The sequence below is a fragment of the Bos grunniens genome, chromosome 23, assembly GCF_055505025.1.
Source record: "Bos grunniens cultivar Pamir isolate PY7600 chromosome 23, Bosgru_T2T1.0, whole genome shotgun sequence".
NCBI classification, from domain to species: Eukaryota; Metazoa; Chordata; class Mammalia; order Artiodactyla; family Bovidae; genus Bos; species Bos grunniens.
The window spans coordinates 26,986,879-27,007,287 of record NC_141187.1 but is presented as its reverse complement, the minus strand read 5'-3'; the positions used below and the strand labels follow the sequence as shown (position 1 = coordinate 27,007,287).

The window sequence follows — 20,409 nt, the reverse complement described above, 5'->3', positions numbered from 1 at the left end:
AAAGTGAGAACTGAAAAAGATTATTAGAGAAACTAAGGAATGAGAACATAATCGGAAGATCTGCAGCTTAAAAATTAGGGAGGGAAAGGCAGAGACATAGGAAAAGAACAAGACAAGGAGAGGTGTATAGATTAAGAGCATGGGAATCTCAAGGGCTCAAGAAATCAATCATGTGAGAGCAGTCTGTGAGTAACAAGTTTTCAGAGATTTTACTCTTTTTTCCCTGAGGATCTTCTGAAAAATAAAAAGGGAGATCAATAAAAACATAATGTAAATACAAATCAAAGCACAATTAATTCAAAATTTATGTTTAAAATTAATCCTATCACAAGTCAGATAAACACATTCTTACACACACACACAAGCATGCATACATTGCATGAGGTACACATAAACTCATGCATACAGATGCACCATATCTAAGGTCTCAATTTTGTCCATAGCATGCATGCGTGCTAAGTTGCTTCAGTTGTGTTCAATACTATGCAACCCACTAGTATCTATTTATGTATCCACAAGTATAGATTTATAGGAATTACCTTTGACTTCTTCACATTCATGAATAAAATAATTGAGAAAGAAGCAAATCAATATGAGGACACAATATCAAGAAGGAAGGAGGATAAACATTTTATATACTTCTATAGTTTTGTCTGAAGCTCTAATTGATACACATTTTGTAACCAGGAAGTTCAAAGACCATCTTATCAAAGAGAGTAAACACTGTTTTACTAGAATACACCATTTGCTGTCAACAACTAAACTTGAAAATGATTCCATATTAGGAGAAAGAGTAGCACTTCCTCTGGGATAAAGATGTATATATAACAAGCATTGATTTTTCGTTGAGGCTTCTACATTTTTCAGAATAAAATAAAAACCTACACTTACACAAGAAAGATGCTCATAAAGAGATAGAAAAACAGCAGAGTATAGGCACTGCTCTGCCCAAAACTATTTTAGAGGTAGTCAGATAAAGCCCAGTATATGTATTAATTTGATATATTCCTTAATTGAATCCTCTTGATTAAAAAATAAGTTGAAGAAATGGCATTAGAAACAGGATGCTATAGTCCTAATAATTATATTATTGTAAGGAAAAAAATGGCAACATTCTAGAATAATTGCTTCACATATCATGTAAGTGAAAATTAGGTCACAGGCCACACAGTGCACTTGGCTCCTGCTTCTTTTGACACACAGCTGGTAAGAGGAGAGATCCATTAGAATCAACATCCCAGACAAAGTATATTATCTATCTCCATTGCTACTTCATTTGATTATATTATGAGTTCTTTCCAATGAAATAGCAAAATTTATAGGATTGTTTCTTGCCTGGAACCGGTTTCCACTGTGCCTTTCTCATGACCTCTTTCTGCATGAAAAGGAAAAATATTAAAATCATTTACTTCATAATTTTTGTTAAATTCATTCAATTTCCCAGTTTTCTTACTCTGATGAAATACACATAACAAAATTTATTATCTTAACCATTTTCCAGTGTAGAATTTGGTTGTGTTAAGTATATTCATATTGTGCAACCATCATGAACAACCATCTTGCAACACTGAAACTCTGTACCTATTAAAAAATAATACCTACGGTTCCCTCTTTTCAATCCCTGGGAACAATCGTTCTACTTTCATTTTCTTTCCTTTTTAAAAAAATTTCTCCCTTTTCTTCATGCTCCAGTTCCTGGTAGAGCAACCTTCTATTCCGTTTCTGTGTTTGGATTTTTTTTTTTTTTTTTTTTGAGTTCACATATAAATTAGATCATGCAATATTTATCTTTATATGTCTGGTTTATTTCACTTAGCAAAATGTCTTTCATGCTCATTCATCTTGTCAAAAAAAGGTAATATTTTATTCTTTCTTAAGGCTGAATAATATATCATTGTATCCTATACATATTCTCCTTATATACTTGTCTGTTGATGTAAAATTAGGTTTTTCAATGTCTTTATTGTTGTATAATGCAGCAATAAACTAAGAGCGAAGATATTGCTTTGAGATCCTGTTTCCTGCTAGTGGTTTTATGATTTCAGGTCTTATGTTTAAGTAATTCACAAGGGAAATAATTCCAGAAGAAAAATCGGAGCATCAGAAAATAAACAACATCAAAAGTGGTAAATATCTATGTGTATATGTGTAGTTGAATCTTAATCACTCAGTCATGTCCAACTCTGTGACTCCATGACTATAGCTTGCCAGGCTCCTCTGCTTACATGGAATTTTCTAGGCAAGAATACTGAAGTGGGTAGCCATTCCCTTCTCCAGGGGATCTTCCTGATCCAGGGATTGAACCTGGGTCTCATGCATTGTGGGCAGATTCTTCATTGTCTGAGCCACCGGAATAAAAATCTAGGTATATAAAATAGTTAACTTTCCTCTTATTTTCTTCTAAAGACATAAATATCTGTTTTATAAAAAATCAAATATTGATGTGTATTTTTCATAAACTATGAAAGGTAGGGGAGATAAAAGGACCTATGTTGTTGCTGTTTCTATATTTTGAATAAATATAAAATGCAAGAATGATGTAAAGTGTTAGAGCTAAAAAGTCAAAAGATAAAACAATATCCTATCCTGAAATTATTTGAATAATCCAAAGAAAACTGAAAAGGGCAGACAAAGTACAAAAATCAGAGGAGATAAGTAAAAATATATTATACAAAATGGTAGACATGCATCCAACCATATTCAGAATTATACCAATGCACTGCAGAACATATTCTAGAAGCAAATTGAATGCAGAATATAACTAGAAGAAAGGCAATACTTACACTACTTTGAATGCTTTTTTAGCAACTTGTCAACTTCCACAAAACAACAAAAATCTAAAAAATAAAAGAAACAAATAATTGGGAAAAAATTTTAAAAGTCAAAATTTGGGTCTTTGCAGAGAGCAACAAAATTGATAAAATATTCATCTATCAAATCAAGAATAATACAGATCAAGAGATATTACAAATCACCAACATTAGGAATAAAGGTAGAGCTGTCACCATAAATTCTGTATATATTAAAAGGATAATGAGAGAAGATTTTATCAACTTATAGGGTAAATTGGCGGAGAAGGCGACGGCACCCCACTCCAGTACTCTTGCCTGGAAAATCCCATGGACAGAGAGCCTGGTAGGCTGCAGTCCATGGGGTCACTAGGAGTCGGACACGGCTGAGCGACTTCACTTTCAATTTTCACTTTCCACTTTCATGCATTGGAGAAGGAAATGGCAACCCACTCCAGTGTTCTTGCCTGGAGAATCCCAGGGACGGGGGAGCCTGGTGGGCTGCTGTCTATGGGGTCACACAGAGTCGAACACGACTGAAGTGACTTAGCAGTAGCAGCAGGGTAAATTGGACAACCTTTATTAAATTTTTTAAAATTCCTTGAAAATACAACATACTAGAGGTGATGCAAGAGAAACATAGAATATCATTATCCCTAAAGTCTATTAAAGAAATAGAATTTATCAAAACCTTTCCTCAAAAAAAGTTCAGAACAGTGATTTCACTGGTGAATTCTTCTGACTATTTAAAGAAGAAATAACAAGTCTTTTACAAACTCTTGCAGAAAATAGTAAATGAGGAAACATTTATCAATTTGTTTCATGAGATCAGTATATATCTGAAAACAAAACCAGGCAAAGATATTACAGAAAAAGTAAGTTTCACACCAACAGCATTAATAAGCAAAAATAAAAGAAATCCTTTACAAAGAAACTGCAACTCCAAATCCAAAATACATGAGAAGACGGGTCAGCAGAATTTGTCCCCACTGCAAGACTGTTCAATACTCTTAAAGCAATCAGTGCAACTCTTCATATTAACAAAATAAAGGGAAAAAAACAGATAATCATTTCAAGGACTTTTAAAAAAGCCTTTGACCAAATATGCCATCTATTCGTGGTTTTAAAAAAAACTAAAATGCCATTGTAATAGTAATGGGGGGAATCTCCTCAACTTGATCAATGACATTCATGAAAAAATCCTAAAGCTTATATTGTACTTAATGTTGAAATACTGAATGTTTTCCTTCAAGATTGAAAGACAGGAAAAGGAACCCATTCTCACCACTTTTCATCAATAATTTACTTGAGGTACTAGCCATTGCAGTAAGAAGGAAAAGAACATTTTAAAATCAGAAAGTTAAAAACTAACACTATCTCTATTTGCAGATAATGTGTAGAATATACATGTAAACTTTCTAAGGAATCTACAACGTCTGCAACTAATGAGAGTATTTAGCAAGGTTACAGAATACTGTTAATACATAAATATCAATTTAATTTTATGGATTAGCAATAGACAGATGACAAATTAAATATAGAAAATGCATTTGTATTAACAAAAGTGTGAAATACTTAAGACTATACATAACAAAAGACATGCAGGATATCCTCTGTGAAAACTGAAGATTATTGTTAGGAAAAATTAAAGAAAGCATGAAAGGAGAGAAATTCCTTTTTTATTTTTTTTTTTTACAATTTATAAGTCTCATAATTGTTAATTGTCTGCCGCTGCTGCTAAGTTGCATCAGTCGTGTCAAATTCTGTGTGACCCCATAGACGGCAGCCCACCAGGCTCCTCCGTCCCTGGGATTCTCCAGGCAAGAACACTGAAGTGGGTTGCCATTTCTTTCTCCATTGCATGAAAGTGAAAAGTGAAAGTGAAGTCGCTCAGTCGTGTCCAACTCCACAACCCCATGGACTGCAGCCTACCAGGCTCCTCTGTCCATGCGATTTCCCAGGCAAGAGTACTGGAGTGGGTCACCAGTGCCTTCTCCAGTTAATTGTCTATTCTCCCTAAAATCATCGATAGCACCAACCTCATCCCCATGAACAATTTAGCTGCCTTTTCCTTTGTGGAAATTCACAAACTGATACTGAAGGGCGTAGATTAGTCAAAACAATATTAAAATGAAGAAAAAAGTGAGAGTTTATATATATAGTTTTAATTTCCATAAAGGTACATTAACTCAGAAGTATGACATTAGCATCAGGAGAGACATATAGACTAATGAACCTGAGAAATACAGAAATCCACCCTTATTTATATGCTTAAATAGCAATAAAAGTGCCAAACTCATTGAACGGGAGAGAGAATAATTTTTCAATGAATGGCATTGAAACAACTGAGTATCCACTTGGAAAAAAATAAGCAGCAACTCTAACTTCATAATATTTAAAAAATCAAATATTAATAGAGTTGCATATAAAACAAGTTATAGATGTTCTAGACAAGCACACAGGGGAAATTTTCAAGACTTTAGGCAAGTATTTCTTGGAACATATAAAACATGAATCAAAAATAATTTATAAATTGGATCTTCAAATTTTTAAATTTTTTTCTTCAAAAGATATAATCAAGGAAAGAAAGGAAAATATTTACAAAATAGCTGGCAATTTTTTGTGATACAGCAATGCCAGTTCTACAGTAATCTATTCCCTTATAGGATGACAGAGCATAGTACTCTCAAATTGGCAGCAAAAGTCTAATTGGTACAATTCTTTTGTTTTCTTAAAAACTAAAGCTTTGATTTGAGCATCTGTATGAAGGAAAGTGGAGGGCATTATGTTTTTAAATCTTACAGGTCTCTTTTAACATGCATTGTATTTTCATGGTTTTCATATCCTGTTTTGTTGTTGTTGTTTAGTGGCTAAGTCATATCACACTCTCACAACCCCATAGACTGTAGCCTTCCGGGTTGTCTGTCCTTGCGATTTCCCAGGCAAGAATTCTGGAGTGGGTTGCCATTTCCCTCTCCAGGGGATCTGCCTGACCCAGAGATCAAACCTGTGTCTCTTGCAAGTCTCTTGCATTGCAGGTGGATTCTTTACTGCTGAGCCACCAGGGAAGCACATCCTGTTTTAGACATTAATGTTAAATAAGTAAAAGAGTATGAAGAAGTCTTATGAGGGATTTCAGTTTATAAAGGATTGACTTTAAGTAGTTCATGCATTGGAGAAGGAAATGGCAACCCACTCCAGTGTTCTTGCCTGGAGAATCCCAGGGATGGGGGAGCCTGATGGGCTGCCATCTACGGGGTCGCACAGAGTCGGACACGACTGAAGCGACTTAGCAGCAGCAGCAGCAGAGAAGTACAAGGCAGAAACAGGACTCAGAATGTTCTCACCTACAGAAAAAAATGTCTGTTGGACAGATGGTGGTGGAAGGAGAATTCAGAAATGAAGGAAGCACACAGAGACCATGGAAGGGATCCATGACCAGTAGGAAAAGAGCCAGACTAGTTGTGAGAGCCAGAGAGAGAAGGGTGAAAGCCCAGTATCCAATGCTGGAGAGCGTTCGGCTCTTCTAGAGGAGCTCTTAAGGTTTCTAACTAGAAAAAGAAAAAAAGAAAAGATGGACAAATCATGAGGATCAGAGCCACTAAATCTAGAACCTTTTATCTAAATTCACCATGTCTCTATTGATAGTGCTTTCTCAGGCCCTTCATGCGCACACACACACACACACACACACAAACCACTTCTAAATTCTCAGGAAACAAAATACCTTTAACTCACCTGGCTTAATTATCAACAAAGCAGTGTCAGTGTCCTCTCTTCTCTTGAGCCCCCTTTGAAATACTGAAGTCTCAGTCAGACCACCCAGCTATCTCCCTCCCTGTTCCGTAACCAACAGGGATATGAGGGTGGCACAAGGGCAGGAAGCAGCAAAGAAGGGAACTCTGGACTGTACTTTACTCCTCTTCATTCATGTGATGGTAATAAATATGGTCTCACATGAACCTAAAGCTGATATATATGCCCATGTGAAGACACACACACATTTAAAACTCTGTGAAGAATGGCTGTCCTTACTGTTTTTATTATATTATTTTCAAGAGAGTAGTGCAGAGGTAGATATTTATGTAAAATATTATCATACAAACTTTCTAGAATTATGCTATTCCCTTTACAGAGTAAGGAATTGTGTGTGTGTGTGTATATATATATATATTTTTTTGCAATCTAAACTTATTAATCTTACAGTTTGTGGAAAATCTACCTGGGACAATGAGGGTGGCTGATTCTTAATTTTATAGTCCCATAATTGTTTATAACCTGTCTGTGCAAAAAGTTCTGATAGATATTTACAATTGTCAAGAGTTTGCTTTCTCCAGGATACCCCCATGCCTTAAACAATATCAATCCATAAAACTAAATTAGAGATTCTAATAGTTACTACAGGCAAGAATTCAGAAACAACCCAGCTTTCATTTGTTGGTCATTTGCACTAACTTTTTAGGATATAAACTGAACTCTAGGGGTTATTACCTGAGTATACTAGATACATCTTGATTCCTTCCATTTTGATCCCTGCTTGAGAACACCGTTGACCCTCATGGCTGTCAGTCCCCACGCTAACATCAGCATCATGCATTTCTTTGGCCTTGAAGTCAGTCATTCCCTGTCTGAGAATGATCCCTGCTCTCAGGTGGGCAATTTGGATGACTGAATACAAGAAGTCCCCACACCTACCCCCTCCTCCTGTCAGACAGAGTAGTGAAAATATGTATCCCAAACATGTTGTAGATGAGAAATGCAGAACTCTGCTATTTGGAGGATGTACTTTGAAAATAACAGAAAAGATTAAAAGCAGATTTTAATGGTCTTATATGCGCAAAGGACATCAGATAAGCAAGCTCCTCTAGATCCTTCTTTCTTCCATGCTTTGTAGAATTTCAAGAACTTGAAGAAAATTGTGGCCATAGTTTTGTGACTGTATAGATATCATAATGTCAAGATGACGGTTTTCATATCCCTCCTAATCTATGAGCCTATTACTTGCTATTCACTGCCTAACTACTGGTGAAATTGTTGTTTCACATTAGTGTAAAAAAATCAAATAGGAAAAAATTAAGCCCCAAATAACATTCAAGTCCTATGATAAAAATCCTATTGAAAGTATCAGGAATTTCTGCTAAGTAAGTGTACTTAACTTTCTAAGCTACTCAGTGACAGACCTTTGGCCTATTGCTGACTAGACTAATGTGGGGGTGGTTTCTCTACAGTTAACTCACTATGGAGAACAGAAAAAAAGTTAATACTGATAAAGGCATTCTGGGGAATCTTTAGAAATCCTTCACTTTAAATCCTAATCTTATTGGTAAAAATGACTGGCTCAGCTTCCCTAGATTGAGACTAGCTTGTGTCTCACTCAGGTATGTCAATCCTCTGTGCAACTGCCCTTCCATTTCAGTTTTTGGCACTTCTAAGCTATATATATATATTTTTTTTTTTTTTTTAACTTTTGGATTGTGCTGTAATTTTGTGTGTCTGTGATTTTGTGCTATGTTACTTTAAGTGTGAACTCCATGGCCCAACCTGTTGATGTCAGAATGGGAATTTAGCCTGGCACAACTCTTACAAGGGCAGATGGAGAAATGCCATGATGTACATTCTGCCAAGTACATAGTTTCCTCTCAAAATATATTTTCAACAATAGAATTAAGTCAGATATCAAATAAAAGGATAATCATTTACTTGTCCCACCTAATGCTCAGATTCCTTGCTATCCAGCTTTTTACATTTTTATTAGTTCATACTTTCTTGTGAAGTATGAAAAAGAGTGTAACTGAGTTAAGTGCTTTTAGAACAAATGAACAGTTGAATTAATGGATTTCATATGCCTTTATATTATTTTTATGACTCAGTTGTAACCTACATTTTTAAGTAGGTCATATGGCATAATTCATGCATCTTCTTTTTCAAGAGCTTGCTGATTTTCCCATCTCCATTTCTCCCCATGAATTCTCTACTGAGTGTAATCAGGAGTCTGTCTCCCTGTCATTCTCTTCCTCTTCACTCACTTCTTGGTATGTTGTTGATCTTTGAACACAGGACTTTAGAAAATATGAGAAAGGCATACAAATGTTTTTATTGCCCAGATAAGAATGACTGAAGAAATAAATCAGCCAGAACTAATACTTAGCAAAGATATCTCTCAGGGCTATAAATTTGTTCACCTTTGTAATTTCGTCCATAAGGTTGGGGAGGGGTGGTATTGCTCATACTGCTGGAATAGGAACTTAATGTAAAAACTTTTTTGTGTTTCATCATTGAAAACTTGAAGAATATTCTAGGTTTTATAAAAAGGAATTAAAATAGTGGTACTTTTCAGAGGCAAAAGTCATGATAAAATTAGTGCATGAGAGCTATTAGAGGAAAGATTTTAAAAGGACCAAGAAAGCAAATATACAGATGAGAGGGACTTTCAGAAAGAATAGAGAGAAAAATGCAAGGACCCCACAGAATGTTGGAAGATCATTTCTGCACAGAGATAAATAACATCATCTATGGAGGTCAGTATTAACTGGTTGGTAGTAACAGGAGCATGAATCTGGGCTAAGTTTAACCTTGTGATTATAAGATACAAAGCTAATGACACATGGTAGTGTGTGAGCTCCTCCCTCAAAAAAAAAAAAAAAAAAAAAAAAAGACCAAATGGTGACAAATCTAGACCCTAATTAACTGAGAAACAAAAATGCAACTAGGACAATTTCTATGATTTACCTGCACAAACACTCCCATGGTTTCTTGCACTTTCTCATCATCTCAAGCACTCAGAGATGTCCCTCTTCTCCAGAATCTACAGTTCCCTTTGCTGTCATAATATTTCTCCTGGTTCAGTATGGTCTTGGCCTCCATAGGTATTAACTTTCCACTAGATCCATTACTTGTGCAGATTATGTTAGTCACCTCTTAAACCCAGCCTGAGAGTATTTTAACCACCATGTTGGTAGATAATGTTTCTCTCTTAAAGATCTTTTCCACCATATGTACCCTTATTCAGACTTCAGTAGTAATCACTAAACCTATGACACTCAAATCTTGTTTGATTCCCATGAAATACTTGTTTTTTTGTACCTATGGGACTCTGTAGGCCTGTTACAGGGTCTTTCTATTGATCCCAGCTCCTAACCTCTTCCCTTTACCCCAGTTATATTCCTCTTGAGCACCCAACAGATATTTAATGACTTCTAGAACATCTCATTTTGGTCATTTTATTTGTTCTTTAAATTCAGCATATGCAAACATGACTTCACCATTTGCTCCTCAAATTTTGTCCTATGCCATGTAATTTTGTTCTCAAAGAATGTCAAATCATCCACTCATATTTAGGAAGTTCAGTGTTATCTGATCATTGTTCTTTAGGGAAAATACATTTTTGAAAGATACAGCATTTTCTATTTTTACTTATCAGTATTTCAATAGAAATTTTTCATTCTTATCATAATTTCAGGGGATTATTCCTAGGAGTACAGTTGTATGTGTTTGATATGTTAATGCTGTCTATCCAACCTTATATTTAGCCAGAATATAAGTGCAAATGATCAGGTTCCTACGGGTTTAAGTTCTGCTATCTTTGAAAACATGGTTCAAAACCTGGCAAACATGCATTTGTTGAGAGTTTTTCTTTCTAGGAAAACTTTTTCTTTCAAGTACTTCAAAATTGTGGGAAATTTTATACTACTCTCCTCTTTTCCCCTGCTACCCCTGCCAACCTCCTGCACTGCCCCAGCACTTAAGAAATGTCCCATGGGAAAAAATATCTTTCAGAGTGGGAGCCTCTAATTTCTACTTGATTGCTGCAGATTCACCTGTCAAAGGCTACACCAGTGTCCCTCTGCTCAAACTAAGCCCTTTCCTGAGTTAGCAAATGACCCCCAGGAAATAAACTGCCCAGTGAATCAGCTCATTTGTTCAAGTCAGTATTTCTTCCTTAGCTTTTGGTCATTGAGACCAAGCTCACTCTGCTTCCAGCACAAAAGTCCAATAAGAGTATAAATAGGATGTTAAGGCAAATGCCATGCTGCATTTCTGAGTCTGTCTGACTCTTTGCGACCCCATGGACTGTAGCCCATCAGGCTCCTCTGTCCATGGAGTTTCCCAAGAAAGAATAATGGAGTTGATTGTCCTTTTCTTCTCTAGGGGATCTTCCCAACCCAGGGATCTAACTCAAGTCTCCTGTGTCTCCCACATTGGCAGACAGATTCTTTACCACTAAGCTACCTGGGAAGCCTCCCAGGTTGAGGCAAGGGATGTGACTTTATTAGGAAAGACAGCAGATTAAGAAGATGGCTTACTAGTCAGACAAAGGCCTCAAAATAGCCATCTTCTCAAGGTCTGGATACTAGATTCTTCTACAGAACAGAGTTGAAGAGAGGTGAGGAAATGAAGTTAAAAGGCCATTAATCTTGCAGATATATGTTAGAATGGCAAGCCTCAGGGAGAGGATGTTGCTCATTTCTCCCTTCCTGTAGCCACCCACAGATGGACAGGCTCCCAAACAAAGGCATTTTGGTTTAACATTCAAGTAGAGGGGCAGGGTTCCCCAAGGCAGGCCATTATGTATAAACAATATCTTTTTAGTGAGCAAAAGCAATGGGAAGGTTAACGTCAAAGAAGCAGATCCAACATGGAGACAAAATTGGCTCTTCTAGTAACATTTTGACTTGTTTAAATCTATAATTTAATTTACTCATTTCATTTGTTCTTGATAGGGCCCACATGGGGTCTCATTGATAAGATGGCTTGTTATGTCAACCTTCCAATGTCCCCTTATGCCACAGCTGGGACATGAACATGGAGGGGCCCTTGGCTTTAGGCATGAGTGGGCCCAGTGGTCTTTTTTGCCACATTTGAAGCAGGGCCCAGGTGGCTTCTTTTCTTTGTTGGTTGATGGAGGCTTGGAGCCATGTAGGGCAGTGGCTAAAAGGTGATATTCAGCCTGATCTTGTTGGGCCTTCTCTAGCTTTGCTTGTTTTTCTTGGTTATTGAAAATCTTAAAGGCTAAATTTAAAAGGTCTTGTTGAGGATTTTGAGGGCCTTCTGCCTTTCTTAGTTTCTTTCAGATATCTGGGGACGATTGGGAGATAAAATGGGTGTTAAGGACAATGGTGCCCTCTGCTGAAGTGGGGTCTAATTTTGTATATTTTTGTAGTGCTTCTATTAACCTAGGTAGAAATTATGCTGGGTTTTCATCTAGTCTTTGACTTATCTCCTGGAGCTTATCAAAGTTCACGGGTTTATGCCCTGCCTTGTGAAGGCACACAACAAGGCAAGCAACCATGTGATTACAGGCTGCTCATCCAGGTCTCCCTGCCTGATAATCCCAGTTGGGATCATCTAAGGGGACAGCCATCACCCTTATGGGCTTTGTGTATCTCATCAGCATGCGCCTGAGAGGCTTGCGATACTCGTTCCTTCTCTTCTGGGAGAAGAGTGGAGGAAAGTATGATGTAAATACCATGCCAGGTTAAGTCGTAATGAAGGAGGAAACAGACAGAACAGGTTCTATCTTGAAAGCAGGACTCCATCTTGGGTAGGACTGTGGACTTTGAGCTATACGCCCAGTATCTATGGAAATGACATACCAACTAGAAAACCAGACTCTCTGGATGGAAGAGCTAAAGGGCTCGTACCTAGACTCCCTGCACCTAAAAGAATACCTTTATTTTCTGTGTAACCGAATAAAATTATAAATTCTATTATGCTTTTTGGGGTATGACCACAGGCCTATTGATAATTGTCCACTGTTAACTACCTAGGCTTAAAGCATATGAATCACGGGTTAACTTTGATTGTATCTTTCTTTTCTTTTGTTCAGACTAGTTTCAGGGAATTTGGGGAGGTGGGTTTGGGCACATACACTTAGAGTATATAAGGTTTTCACAAAAACTGGTTGGAGTCCTTGCCTTTGGCCCACCAGTGTAATAAACTGCAGTTCACTATCTGCATTGTACTTCTTAGTTTGTTTCCCAGAACACGGGGCTACAACAGTAAGACAGGTCAGAGTCTGAGGAGAAGGAGCCAAGATGCTTTTCAATCTGAGATAGATCAGTGAGGGAGAATGGGACTTGAACCGAACAATGCCTTCTGCTCCAGCTACTTCCCAAAAAGGGAGGAGTAGGGCAAGGGAAGGAACAGGGTCCTGCGGTGAAATTTCCTATTTTAAAGTTGTTCAGGACAGGGTATGGGGAGGGGATCTAGGGAGGTCGGAGTAAAGGCTTAGGACCCTCAGGGTAGAGGGTGGGGCTGAGGTCTCAGAGCTTTTCTCAGGCACAGGCTGGGGAGGGGTTTGGGAGCTGTCATGGTGGCAGATGTCTGCACTAGAGAAGGAGGGAGGGAGGAGGGGACCTAAGGTGGAGGTTGTGGAATTGAATCTAAAGTGGCTGCAAAGGGTCTGGGAGCAATAGGCGGTGGGCTCTGGTTGGAACGGTCTAAGGAAGAAGAAGAAAAGTCTGAAAAGCGATCAGGAGACATTGTATTAGGAGGAAGTGGCCCAGAGTGGGCTATTTAGAAGTAGAACAGAATTCACAGAGAGAGGGTTGAGAGCGAAGAGCAAAGAAAGCCTGAACATAAGGGATTCTATTCTTATTGGGTTTCTGTATGTAAGAGAACCCCAAATAAGATGGTAGGTGTTGCAAGAGGGCATCAGAGGGCAGACACACTGAAACCATAATCGCAGAAAACTAGTCAATCTAATCACACTAGGACCACAGCCTTGTCGAACTCAATGAAACTAAGCCATGCCCTGTGGGGCCACCCAAGATGGGCAGGCATGGTGAAAAGGTCTGATAGAACGCAGTCCACTGGAGAAGGGAATGGCAAACAACTTCAGTATTCTTGCCCTGAGAATCCCATGAATAATATGAAAAGGCAAAATGATAGGACACTGAAAGAGAAACTCCCCAGGTCAAGGAGGTGCCCAATATGCTACTGGAGATCAGTGGAGAAATAACTCCAGAAAGAATGAAGGGATGGAGCCAAAGCAAAAACAATACCCAGTTGTGGATGTGACTGGTGATAGAAGTAAGGCCAGATGCTGTAAAGAGTAATATTGCATAGGAACTTGGAATGTCAAGTCCATGAATCAAGGCAAATTGGATGTGGTGAAACAGGAGATGGCAAGAGTGAACGTGGACATTCTAGGAATCAGCCAACAAAAATGGACTGGAATGGGGGAATTTAATTCAGATGACCATTATATCTACTACTGCGGGCAGGAATCCCTTAGAAGATATGGAGTAGCCATCATAGTCAACAAAAGAGTCTGAAATGCAGTACTTGGATGCAATCTCAAAGACGACAGAATGATCTCTGTTCGTTTCCAAGGCAAACCATTCAATATCACAGTAATCCAAGTCTATGCCCCAACCAGTAATGCTGAAGAAGCTGGTGTTGAACGGTTCTATGAAGACCTACAAGAACTTTTAGAACTAACACCCAAAAAAGATGTCCTTTTCATTATAGGGGACTGGAATGCAAAAGTAGGAAGTCAAGAAACATCCAGAGTAACCGGCAAATTTGGCCTTGGAATACAGAATGAAGCAGGGCAAAGACGAATAGAGTTTTGCCAAGAAAATGCACCAGTCATAGCAAACACCCTCTTCCAACACAAGAGAAGACTCTACACATGAACATCACCAGATGGTCAACACCGAAATCAGACTGATTATATTCTTTGCAGCCAAAGAGGGAGAAGCTCTATACAGTCAACAAAAACAAGACCAGGAACTGACTGTGGCTCAGATCATGAACTCCTTATTACCAAATTCAGACTTAAATTGAAGAAAGTAGGGAAAACCACTAGACCATTCAGGTATTACCTAAATCAAATCCCTTATGATTATACAGTGAAAGTCAGAAATAGATTTAAGGGACTAGATCTGATAGATACAGTGCCTGATGAACTATGGATGGAGGTTCGTGACATTGTACAGGAGACAGGGATTAAGACCTGTCTTAATCTCCAAGGCAAAGAAATGCAAAAAAGCAAAATGGCTCTCTGAGGAGGGCTTACAAATAGCTGTGAAAAGAAGAGAAGTGAAAAGCAAAGGAGAAAAGGAAAGTTATAAACATCTGAATGTAGAGTTCCAAAGAATAGCAAGAAGAGATAAAAAAAGCCCTCCTCAGTGATCAATGCAAAGAAATAGAGGGAAACAACAAATGGGAAAGACTAGGGATCTCTTCAAGAAAATTAGAGATACCAAGGGAACATTTCATGCAAAGATGAGCTCGATAAAGGACAGAAATGGTATGGACCTAACAAGCAGAGGATATTAAGAGGTGGCAAGAATACACCAAAGAACTGTACAAAAAAGATCTTCACGACCAAGATAATCACGATGGTGTGATCACTGACCTAGAGCCAGACATCCTGGAATGTGAAGTTAAGTGGACCTTAGAAAGCATCACTATGAACACAGCTACTGGAGGTGATGGAATTCCAGTTGAGCTATTTCAAATTCTGAAAGATGATGCTGTGAAAGTGCTACACTCAATATGCCAGCAAATTTGGCAAACTCAGCAGTGGCCACGGGACTGGAAAAGGTCAGTTTGCATTCCAATCCCAAAGAATGGCAATGGCAAAGAATGCTCAAACTACCACACAATTGCACTCATCTCACATGCTAGTAAAGCAATGCTCAAAATTCTCCAAGCCAGGCTTTAGCAATACATGAACCATGAACTTTCTGATGTTCAAGCTGGTTTTAGAAAAGGCAGAGGAACCAGAGATCAAATTGCTAACATCTGCTGGATCATCAAAAAGCAAGAGAGCTCCAGAAAAATATCTATTTCTGCTTTATTGACTGTGCCAAAGCCTTTGACTGTGTGGATCACAACAAACTGGAAAATTCTGAAAGAGATGGGAATACCAGACCACCTGACTTGCTTCTTGAGAAACCTATATGCAGGTCAGGAAGCAACAATTAGAACTGGACATGGAACAACAGACTGGTTCCAAATAGGAAAAGGAGTACATCAAGGCTGTATATTGTCAACCTGCTTATTTAACTTATATGCAGAGTACAACATGAGAAATTCTGGGTTGGAAGAAGCACAAGCTGGAATCAAGATTGCCAGGAGAAATATCAATAACCTCAGATATGCAGGTGACACCACCCTTATGGCAGAAAGTGAAGAGGAACTAAAAAACCTCTTGATGAAAATGAAAGTGGAGAGTGAAAAAGTTGGCTTAAAGCTCAACATTCAGAAAATGAAGATCATGGCACCCGGTCCCACCACTTCATGGGAAATAAATGGGGAAACAGTGGAAACAGTTTCAGACTTTATTCTTCTGGGCTCCAAAATCACTGCAGATGGTGATTGCAGCCATGAAATTAAAAGACGCTTACTCCTTGGAAGAAAAGTTATGACCAACCTAGATAGCATATTGAAAAGCAGAGACATTACTTTGCCAACAAAGGTCCATCTAGTCAAGGCTATGGTTTTTCCAGTGGTCATGTATGGATGTGAGAGTTAGACTGTGAAGAAAGCTGAGCACTGAAGAATTTCTGCTTTTGAACTGTGGTGTTGGAGAAGACTCTTGAGAGTCCCTTGGACTGCAAGGAGATCCAACAAGTCCATCCTGAAGGAGATCAGCCCTGGGATTTCTTTGGAAGGAATGATGCTAAAGCTGAAACTCCAGTACTTTGGCCACCTCATGCAAAGAGTTGACTCATTGAAAAAGACTCTGATGCTGGGAGGGATTGGGGGCAAGAGGAGAAGGGGACGCCAGAGGATGAGACAGCTGGATGACATCACTGACTCGATGGACTTGAGTCTGAGTGAACTCTGGGAGTTGGTGATGGGCAGAGAGGCCTGGCGTGCTGCGATTCATGGGGTCGCAAAGAGTCAGACACGACTGAGCAACTGAACTGAACTAAACTGAAGGAATTCTAACCACTTGCCCTTGCGATGGCAGAAGTTATTGAGGTCCCGTAGAATATTATAATCAAGAGTTCCATTTTCTGGTCATTTGGATCTGTTATGAGGTCTTTATTGCAGCCAGACAGTGTTAGAATAGTAAATAAGTCTTTTTGGTCTTATCTCCCCTTGGAAGCCCAAAGCTTTTAGGTTTTGGAGAAGGCATCCTAGAGGAGTAGATTTTGAGGACTGGGATTAAGAATTTCCCATTGCGGCCGAATAGGGAGGTTAAGGGACGAGGAAGCCTGGTGGGCTGCCTTCTATGGGGTCGCACAGAGTTGGACACGACTGAAGTGACTTAGTGGCAGAGAAAGTGAGGAGAAAGGGCTGAGAGAAAAGGTGTGCCCCTTCTCAGAGAGTAACAATAGTGCTTTGAAATGGGCGTGCCCTGTTTCAAAGTCAGACGGAGTACAAGGCCGAGGGCCTGAGGGCTGTGGGATTCCTCCCGCCTAGTGCTAGGACTTGGAAACGAGGTGAGAGAGAGAGGATCCGAGGAAATGGGATTTCACGCACCCTTGTAACCAGTGGATTCAATGTGGGCAGGTGGGTGGATGTCAGTCCAGCAAGGCGAGAGGAGAGTCCTGCCCCGGAGCTCGTCTCAGTTTCTAGGCAAGGTCCAAAGGAGGGGACCACGGGAGGTGGGCTCCTGAGAGGAGCCCACTCAGTCCCTATGTAGACTATCTTCAAATCTTAATGCTCTTTCCACCATCCTTTACACTGATTCATATAAATTCCAGAGAGGTTAAACAAATATTCAGATCGGTGATCAGTTTTGCCATATAAAATTTTGAAATATTAGCACTGAAAATATATCAAAGAATATTAGAAGAAAATCTGAGAGGAACATTAATATCAAAATATCTATCTATATCTATCTATGTGTGTCTATATGTAGACACACATAGAAAGATAAAGATAATAGTAATTGGATGACAGTGGAGAGTAATAAGAAGAGATTGAAAGCCCTAAACTGCCCGATTATTGTTTGCATTAGGAGGTTTTGAAAAGTCTACATCTCAATGGCTCCCTGTAAAACACCAGCAGGGATATGGTAAAAGATGCATTCCCAGTTGAGAACAGTATTCCCACTACTATCCTCCCCACCAGACCTGCCCTCATGGGCTCATTGTGCCCCACTACATCTGGGACATGGAATCCATACATGTTCAAGCTAGAAAATCAAGCTGATATCTTCCCTCCTTAGAAAGTGAGGTACTGTTTTGGTCTTCTCCAGGTAACTGAAAGTTCCTACATGCTGGTTTCACATCCAGAAAGTAAAGCCATTGCCAAATAAATTGACTTTAGCTATTTCAGAAAATTTCTAATATGATTATTATGGCTTAAAATTCTTTGAAAGAAACCAATATATCCTTCACCAGGAGAATGGATAAACAAACTGAAACACACTGATGATGGAATGTGAAAGTGATAGTCACTCAGTCGTGTCTGACTCTTTGTGACCCATGGACTATAGCCTGCCAGGTTCCTCTGTCCAGGGAATTCTTCAGGCAAGAATACTGAAGTGGGTAGTCATTTCTTTCTCCAGGGTTCTTCCCAACTCAGGGATTGAACTCAGGTCTCCTGCAGGCAGATTCTTTACCATCTGAATCATGAGCGATGTTATTCATCAATGAGAAGAAATGCACTATCAAGCCACAAAAAAGGCTTGGAGGTAACTCAAATGCATTTCTCTCAGTGAAAGAAATCAGTCTGAAAAAGCTACAATACTATATGATTTCTACTATATGACATGCAGAAAAAGGCAAGACTATAGAGACAGTAAAAAGATCAGTGGTTGCTAAGGATTTGGAAGGAGGGGAGTAAGAATGGACAGGTGGAGGGTGTAGCCCAGTTGATGTTGGTTTATCAGTTATAATGGGTGTACCACACCAATGCAAGCTGTTACTAGGTGTAACAGTGTTCATGGAATAAGGGATATAGGTAAATTTTCTGTATTTTCTGCAAAACTCTTCTGTAAACCTAAAGTTGCTTTTAAAATAAAGTCTATTATAATGTTTGTAAAATGGATTAAAGACGCCCAGAAGGCACACAAAGAGTAAATAAGCACAGGATTATTATTATTAGATGGATTCAAATGATAACACAATGAAATAACATCCCATACTTATTTTAATGGTTAGAATTAAATATCAATAATAAATAGTGAAACAAGAAATTAAAACTAACAATACCAGGTGCTGGTAAGGATATGAGGCAGTTGGAACTCCCAATCATTTCTAGTAGGAGTGCAGAATGGTACGGCCACTCTAGAAAGAGTTTGGCAGTTTCTTATAAAGTTGTAACTGCTCTAATCACATGACCCAGTCATTTCATTTTTAGATGTTTACCATAGAAAAGTGAAAACTGATATTCACACACAAATGTTTACATAAATGTTTACAGCATCTTAATTGTGGCGGTCTGAACCATGGGTTTGCAAAGAATTTCCAGACATAGAGTATTGTAAAAAGGAGGGAGTTTATTAAGAACAAACAGCAGAGATAATGCGGTCACTGCTAGTGTCTCAGGTGCACTCTCAGTGCAAATTCGACACTTTTTTGTGGGTTAGTAGCCAGTTTTTCAGAGAAGGCAATGGCACCCCACTCCAGTACTCTTGCCTGGAAAATCCCATGGATGGAGGAGCCTGGTGGGCTTAGTCCATGGGGTCGCTAAGAGTCCGGCACGACTGAAGCAACTTAGCAGCAGCAGCAGCCAATTTTTATAGCTTCAAGACAAAGAAAATTTCTGCTGCTAAGTTGGCATTAGGGTGATATAGGGTGGGTATATTTTTGCCTAATATGTGGTCAGGAAGCATACTGGTGGTGTTCATGGGGGCTTTTGACAATTATTATAATGGGGCTCAGTCAGCTTCTGAGATGACCTTGGTGCTGTGCTCAGCTTCTGTGGCCTTGGGGCAGGACTCCACATTAATTCATAGTCATCCCAATTGGAAACAACATTCTTTAGAGATTAAATGGTCAAATTACTGTACATTAATTCACTGGAATACTACTCAGCAAATAGGAATCAAGTATTAATACCTCTAATACCATGGTTAAATATCAAAAGCTTTATTCCAAGGGAAAGGAGCCAACCTCAAAACACAAAATATAATGGTTCTATTTATATGAACTTCTGGTAAAATACAAAACACACAGAATCACTAATCTGATCAATTGTTTCCAGGTTAGGTATTAATGAAATGTTTGACTACACAAATCTATCACAAAATAGTTTTTCTGTGTAATGGAACTATCTTTTATCCTGAATCTAGTAGTGGCTACATGAGTCTGTATAAGTGCTAAAACCCACAAGATTGTTCTAAAATATAATTCATACTCCATGTACATTAAGAAACTGTCTTCCCAAGTTATACATAGTAACAAGAAAAGGCAGGAACGAACCAATACCTCAGGGTGAATGGGAGGGTAAAAAGTGTAAGGATGGAATATAGATGCTCACACAGAGGAAGCTTAAGAATAAGCTTGAAAACATCTGGTTCCCTCTGAATGCCACCACGTTAGACAACTGAGAACAACTCAATTATTTTTTATTTGAAGGTTTTATTTTTCAGCATTTCACTTTATACATGCAGTACAAAACCCAAAGGTGCCAAAGAATACAATACAAAAAGTTATTCTCCCCTCATTTTCACCTTTGACATTTTAAATTTGTAATCTTAAAGACATTG

General features: G+C 38.6%; 1 long non-coding RNA gene across 1 annotated transcript; it reads right to left on the bottom strand.

The window, feature by feature from the left end:
* Positions 1-1,299: 1,299 nt before the first annotated feature.
* Positions 1,300-6,616, bottom strand: LOC147346990 (uncharacterized). Its single transcript, XR_015152655.1, has 3 exons — positions 6,528-6,616; positions 2,784-2,837; positions 1,300-1,375 (listed from the first exon to the last, which is right to left on the bottom strand). It is a non-coding gene; the product is annotated as an uncharacterized LOC147346990 (long non-coding RNA).
* Between the last annotated feature and the right edge of the window lie 13,793 nt (positions 6,617-20,409).